This window comes from Rhinoderma darwinii, chromosome 3 (assembly GCF_050947455.1).
Source record: "Rhinoderma darwinii isolate aRhiDar2 chromosome 3, aRhiDar2.hap1, whole genome shotgun sequence".
Lineage (NCBI taxonomy): Eukaryota > Metazoa > Chordata > Amphibia > Anura > Rhinodermatidae > Rhinoderma > Rhinoderma darwinii.
Window position 1 is genome coordinate 18,621,866 of NC_134689.1, and position 8,302 is coordinate 18,630,167.

An 8,302-nucleotide genomic window follows, 5' to 3' on the forward strand; every position below is an offset into this window, starting at 1 on the left:
TTTGACCCTTATATAGAAGACATTACCGATTGAAAAATTGAGGTTATGTAGGAGGTACAAAGGTGTACTATACATTTCTCTACGGTGAAAAGATCAGACTTGGAATTTTGCGGTTTATATTGATCTTGAATAGAATTTTACTACTTATTTTTGTTATGTTAGTGCTCACCAGTCATTTTAGAGCTGGCTAAACTGGGGTGCGGGGTCCAAGAGATCCCTGGTAGGTCCATAGAGATGTGGACTTCACTGCAGGGGCTCCCCAAGTCGCACATTGCAGAGTAGTCGGTGACTGGCAGTTAAAGAAATGGTGTAAATAGAAGGCAGAAAGTAGTCATTACCAGATATGAGTCCAGAGAGCGACAAAACCAGAGGATGAGACAGAAGCGCGGCCAAGGGTCAAAATAACAGGAGGAGAACTAGAAGTACCAAAACTAAATGCATGTGAATGGTCAGACAATTCGAGGTAACGTAACCATAAAAAACGACAAGTTTGAAGGAAAATACAAAAGACGGTTAGACAAGCTAGATCAGAAAGTAAATTATTTAATAGTAATACTCATTCACAGAACCAGGATAGAAAAACTATTAGGGCATGGCCCCACGTGGCGGATTTCCTCCGCAACTGTCCGCATCAATGCCGCACAGAATCTGCGTTGCAGATTCTGCTGCGGATCTGCCCAAAATGTGCAGTAAATTGATGCGGACTAGCTGCTGCGGACTGCGGGAAAAGTGCTTCCCTTCTCCCTATCAGTGCAGGATAGAGAGAAGGGACAGCACTTTCCCTTGTGAAAGTCAAAGAAATTCATACTTACCGGCCGTTGTCTTGGTGACGCGTCCCTCCTTCGGCATCCAGCCCGACCTCCCTGGATGACGCGCAGTCCATGTGACCGCTGCAGCCTGTTATTGGCCTGTTATTGGCTGCAGCCGTCACTTAGACTGAAACGTCATCCTGGGAGGCCGGACTGGAGACAGAAGCAGGGAGTTCTCGGTAAGTATGAACTTCAATTTTTTTTACAGGTAGCTGTATATTGGGATCGGTAGTCACTGTCCCGGGTGCAGAAACAGTTACTGCCGATCGCTTAACTCTTTCAGCACCCTGGACAGTGACTATTTACTGACGTCTCCTAGCAACGCTCCCGTCATTACGGGAGCCACATTGACTTCCTCAGTCTGGCTGTAGACCTAGAAATACATAGGTCCAGCCAGAGTGAAGAAATGTCAAGTTAAAAAAGCAAAACGCATCCGCAGCACACATAACATGTGCATGACAGCTGCGGACTTCATTGCGGAAATTAGAATCTCCATTGAAGTCAATGGAGAAATTCCGCAACCAGTCCGCCACTGCTCCGCAACAGACAGAGCATGCTGCGGACACCAAATTACGCTCCGCAGCCTATGCTCCGCAGCGGAATTTTACGCATCGTCTAAACGAACACTGCTAAATTAAAGTGGAAGTCAATGGAGAAACGGCTCCGCTGCGGATTAACGCTGCGGAGTGTCCGCAGCGGAATTTAAGTGAAATTCCGCCACGTGTGAACCCAGCCTTAACTGGCCCTGAAGCCAGGACACAGAGCAATCCAATAGAGTACCAAGACCCCTGATTAGTCGAACGGCTGTAGCTTTATTATTAATCGGACGGGCGGGCATGCACACGCGCCACCCAACGTCCTCAACAGCCCCACAATGATTCTCGCAAGGTAAGTGCGGAACAATTTTTTATTTTTATTATTTACATAGTTAACAATAGGCAATGCCAGTCTGCTGCATCTACAGCCAGCAATTTATTTATGTGTGAAATGGGACACAAACACAGTGGCGGATTAAGAAGACCATGGGCCCTGGGCTGTTACCCAAACTTGGGCCCCCCTTCTCCACCACCACCCTGCCGCGCCGTAACTATTGCTAACACTACCTAAACACTAGTACACAAAGTACGCACATTATGCACAAAGTACACAAAGTACGCACATTATGCACAAAGTACGCACATTATGCACAAAGTACACACAGTACACAAAGTACGCACATTATGCACAAAGTACGCACATTATGTACAAAGTACACAAAGTAGGCACATTATGCACAAAGTACGCACATTATGCACAAAGTACACAAAGTAGGCACATTATGCACAAAGTACGCACAGTACACAAAGTACCACATTATGCACAAAGTACGCACATTATGCACAAAGTACACAAAGTAGGCACATTATGCACAAAGTACACAAAGTAGGCACATTATGCACAAAGTACGCACAGTACACAAAGTACCACATTATGCACAAAGTACGCACATTATGCACAAAGTACGCACATTATGCACAAAGTACGCACAGTACACAAAGTACCACATTATGCACAAAGTACACAAAGTAGGCACATTATACACAAAGTACACCTTGTAAACATATGAATATGGACATTAAACATACATGAATATGGACATTAAACATACATGAATATGGACATTAAACATACATGAATATGCACATTAAACACACATGAATATGGACATTAAACACACATGAATATACACATTAAACACACATGAATATGGACATTAAACACACATGAATATGGACATTAAACACACATGAATATGGACATTAAACATACATGAATATGGACATTAAACACACATGAATATGGACATTAAACATACATGAATATACACATTAAACACACATGAATATGGACATTAAACACACATGAATATACACATTAAACACACATCAATATGGACATTAAACACACATGAATATGGACATTAAACATACATGAATATGGACATTAAACACACATGCACTTACCTTTTATGTCTTCACTGCAGCTCTTCTCCTGCTCACAGCACGACACAGAGCCCGCCAACAGTCTCCCCTCCCCCATGTCCCGACAGCTAGCAGCAGAGTAGAGATTTTTAGAGCAGGGAAGGGGGGCTGGAGGGGGAGCTTCTAAAGCAGCACAGACCACGGCTGCTAAGTAGAAGCGAAGCTCCCCTCGCCTGACAGGTGCGGTCCTGGCACCGGGGCTCCCTCCAGTACTAGCGACGCCACTGGGCATGAGGGGGTTCGGGCGGTCATGGGCCCCCTGGGAGCCTTGGGCCCCCTGGCAGCCTTGAGCCCCGGGCGACCGCCCGAAATGCCCTAATGATAATCCGCCACTGCACAAACACCAAACCATGCGTTAAACTACAGAGCTGACTTTTAACATGCCAATGTTCTGGAATGATCTTTTCTTTGTCACATTTCTCTCCTGCTAAAGCAGCCCTGGTCAACTGATGTGAAGTGGGGAAAAAAGTTCAGCTGGGAAGCAGGAGGACACAAAGGACCTACAGTACCGAAACATATACCGCATAGAAATCGTTGTTCCTTGATTCCACCACCCAAACGGTCTATGAAGCAATGTCAATACAAAGCCTGTATATTGGGAGTTGTCCGGACTTACCATGTTTAATGGTAAGGATTGGTTGGAATGGTATAAAGAACTCTCGACTCTGAAGCAATAGAAATGCATTGGCTTGAATGATGATAAATTGCATTGTCTCAAATAAAAATGGGGTTTTTGCAGATGCCTGACAAATGTGGTTTGACGTTTAGTGGATGAGAAATAATTATCTTGGGGCTGTGTGCCATCATTTTTGATGGTTACATCTTAAAAGTGGTTATCCGATGAATCATTTTCATAGCAAAAGTGTTTTGAACATAAAAAGTGTTTCTAGCATAACAATTTTGTTAACTTTTTTTGCTTTCATGCGTCCCCTTGGTGTTCCTGTTACTCTTTGCTGCTGGGGAAGGGGCTCTGAACAGAACCAGTCTCCTTCCCCCTCTGGCAGGTAACGATATATTGTTCCGTCTTACTTCCCCTGCAGAAGGAATCTTCTCAGCTATACATCTCAAGCTACTGCAGAATATCTGCTCCTTCCCTGACAAGCAGGCCAGAAAGCTATTTCTATTGGCTGCTCTGCGGTGAACAGTGGATCACTATGCAGAGACCTCTCTGTGAGGAGAGTGATTGAGCAAACGTGTCCAACAGCACTCAGTTAACTCGGCCAACATCAATGCCTGGTCTCAATAATGTGTGACACTGAATGTGAATCTCCTCAGCCATATTCCGCCATCTAGTGGAAACCTTTAGAGAAGAGTGGAAGCTATTATAGGCGGCAAAGAGGAGACGAACTTCATATTATTGACCATAGCTTTGGAAGGAGGAGTTCAACAGGCAATCTGGATGTCATGTTTGGGTGGCCATGTGTGTATCTAAGTAAAACAAACTACATTTTGACTATAATTTGAATAAAATAGTGAAATAGTTATCCCCAACTGAAACATTTATGGCATATCCACAGGATGTCCCATAAATGTTTGACAGATGTGGTTCCTAGCTCTGGCATCCACACCTATCACCACACCTATCCTATTTATTTCTATGGGAGTTAGGGCTTATTCACACCAACGTATAATACGTCCGTGCTATGCGCGTGATTTTCATGTGCGTCGCACCGACCTATGTTACTGAATGGGGCCGTTCAAACTGTCAGTGAATTTCACGCAGCGTATGTCCGCTGCGTGAAACGCACGACATGTCCTATATTTGGCTGTGTTTCGCGCTGCACGCGGAAGCACTTCTGGGTGCCGCGCGTGATTCGCACAACAGCAGTAAAAACAATGAATGAAAACAGTTGTAAACAGTTTGTAAACATAAAACCAGAGTGTCATCATGATGCCGGCTGCGCGAAAATCACGCAGCCGCACACCATATGCTGATGACACACGGATCTTTTGCGCGTGCAAAACACAGCGTTTTTTGCGCGCGCAAAACCGACACGCTCGCTTGAATCCGGCTTTACATAAACATCCGAGACTGCTTGTGTTGACCCCCGTTCTCAAGATAGGTCCTGGTCCAAGTTGGGAACACCCCTTTATTATCTAGAGTCCCTGAATGTTGAGATGAAAGATGGACTGGTTATTGTTTTGAGTGAATATTGTGGGTTTAAGGCCTCGTTTACACGAGCGTGATATACGTCCGTGCGACGCGCGTGCTTTTCACGCGTGTCGTACGCACCTATGTACAGTGGAGGAACAGCAATAGAAAAGAGGATTTTGGATCCAGCGTGGATTGGTGAAATAAAACGGAAGAATGTTCCAAGTTTAATGAAATTCGTAAATTAAAATTTAAAAAGGAAAAAACCAGGATGGATGATTAGGAGTGTGCAATCCTGGTAGTGTGAGGGAAAAAAATCAATTGTAAATGAAGCCTACGCGTTTCAAACGCTACACGCGTCCTTAGTCATGGCTGAAGCTGACCTTCTGGTTTGTTTGACTGAGATATATATCCCTGTTTGCAGGTGTTGCTAGTAAGTTTGATTGCCATTCCCCTGAATCTCTGTATTGCAGCGTAATGTTATTGGATTCATGTTTGATTTTTGACAACTATATCACACATATGGATTGAGGATAAGCCATACTATTGGGATTAGTTGAATTGGTTATTATTGGAAACATAGTATATCATGGCTTTAGTCAAAATAGTACGGATATATTTGACTCTGATTTGTCGAGGGACATGACTTCCGGTTCACTATGTGATTATTTGTGTTTGCGTTCCACCGTACCTAGTAACCTTGGAACGCATTCCGGAAACGTAACAGCGGCTGAGAGCAGATGTCGAGTCGGAAGGTAAATTAAGTGAGTAGATGTGAAAAGGGAAGAATATGACTTGACATCTGTAATAGTTGACTATAGCAATGGTGTTATGGTATGATATAATAGTATATTTAGGATTGGTGTATTTGAATGTAAAAATGTTTATTTATGTGAATGTTCATTTTTAGGGGATGAGCTAGAGACGTATTAGATATCATTTTTAGGTTAACAATCTCAATTTAGTCGTAATAGTATGACCAGAATATCTATTTTTGTTGTTTGGAAGGTCAGTGGATGATTATAGATACCATGTAAAAGGTAGAAGCTATCTAGGAATTTATAGTTTTGAAGGGAGAAAGAACAGATTATATATGCACAGTGGTATATATAATAGGTTTGGTGATTTGTTTAAAAAATGTAAAGATGCAAGAAATCTATAACATGCACGATACATTATTAAAATTAGTAGTACGGACCTGGACATGGAAAATTGGTAGACTAAATAATTGAATTAACCAATGGATAAACGAATATTATTATAATTGGTTACATACTTGTGAGGTGACCATTATGTATCATATGATTTATGTGAGTACATAATTAGATATATTATCATATGGAAAAATATGTAGTGATTGTAACGTATGTATATCACATGGTATATAGATAGAACCAATGTAATACTATACATGAATGAAAAATTGATTGGAAGTCGTTATTGGATGTTACGTTTGACTTCATAATGTACATATGAGTCACACAATAGATTGTATCATGTATGTTAATAGTGAAGGCTTAAATCATTTCTTATGTTAAGACCGCTGGGGAAACGGGTATTCAACATGAAAATCCAATATGCTTCACGTTGATGGATTTTGTGTTGTAAGTCTCCCCCTCTTTTAGGTAGATGTACTTTTTCAATGGCTTGGCATTGGAAAGATTTGGTTGTTCTGTTGTGATGATATATAAAATGCTTGGCTGCGTTGGAGGTATTAACAATATTTTGGTTGCGGATATAGCTTAAGTGCTCTAGTATTCTGATTTTTAGTTTTCTGCTTGTACATCCAACATATTTTAGTTTACATTCTGTGCATTCGATAGTATAAATAACCGCAGTTGAGTTACAGTTTATATAATTTTGCACTGTGAAAGTGGTTGTGTTATCTGCGTTGGTAAAAGTTTTACTGGGATGAGCATAAGAGCAGGTTTTGCATGGGTGGTGCCCGCATTTATAGAAGCCTTTACTTACTAGCCAGGTCGTTTTTATTTCATCTGATGAAAAAAATGAAGGAGAGAGGGAGCTACCAAGGGATGGAGCCTTCCGTGCAACTATTCTGACACCTTCATGAAGGATGGAGCGTAAACTATCATCATCAAGTAAGATAGGTAAGTATTTGTTTATTATGTGTTTAATTTTAGAAAATTGGTTACTTTGCTGTAATATCAGAGTTGGAACGTGATGGTCGGGTTCTCTAGGTTTCTTGGATTCACATAATAAACGATTTCTTTCTAATTTGGCTGTGATGGTATTAGCTCTATCTAGTGACCAATTTGAGTATCCTCTGTTTTTTAATCTGGAATGTATTTGTTTTTGTTCAATGATAAATTGTGTATCAGAACTGCAATTTCTTCTCGCCCGGTGCATTTCTCCTACAGGGATGTTTATGATTGTTTTTTTCGAGTGGTTACTATATGCATGCAATATGGTATTGGCGGAAGTCGGTTTCCGATGGGATTTAGATTCAATGATTTGACCTTCTGATCCTTTTAGTTCTAGATCTAAGAATATAATGTCAGTTTCATTATGGCCATAGGTAAATTTTAGATTGTGGACATTATCATTCATGTAATCAAGGAATTTGGGGATGGTTGAAATATCTCCTGTCCAAATAAACAGTAAATCATCGATGTATCTTTTATACCATTCAATTTGGTGGCCATAAGGATTATTTGTGGAGAAGATGGTATGTTCCTCCCACCATGCCATCACCAGGTTGGCTATTGATGGGGAAAATTTAGCTCCCATGGAGACCCCGCTGAGTTGTAAGTAAAATTGTTTGTTAAATTGGAAATAATTATGAGTCATGAGAAACATCAATACCTGCAGGATATATTTTTGAAAATTTTTTGTATATGGACTGTAAGTGGCTAAATGATATTCTAAAGCACTGTATGCTGTCTGGTGAGGAATCGAGGTATATAATGATACTACATCGCAAGTAAGCCATGAGTATTCTTTTTTCCACGTTTTATGTTGAAACGAGCATAGAACGTCCCGTGTGTCTCTCAAAAAAGCTGGGGTTTGCTGGGCTAGTGGCTGTAGTAGTGAATAAATCCAAACTAAATTGAAATACCTGCTGGACGAAGGTTACAACAATGGGCATATCAATCAGAGAGAATTAAATTACATCTACGTTGAACAGCCGATTATACCTATAATACATGCCCTCCCCAAAATTCATAAAAAAACAAAACCTCCACCTATGCGTCCGATTGTGTCAGGTATTGGCTCCATTTTAGAAAAACTATCTGAATGGCTGGATTCACTACTACAGCCACTAGCCCAGCAAACCCCAGCTTTTTTGAGAGACACACGGGACGTTCTATGCTCGTTTCAACATAAAACGTGGAAAAAAGAATACTCATGGCTTACTTGCG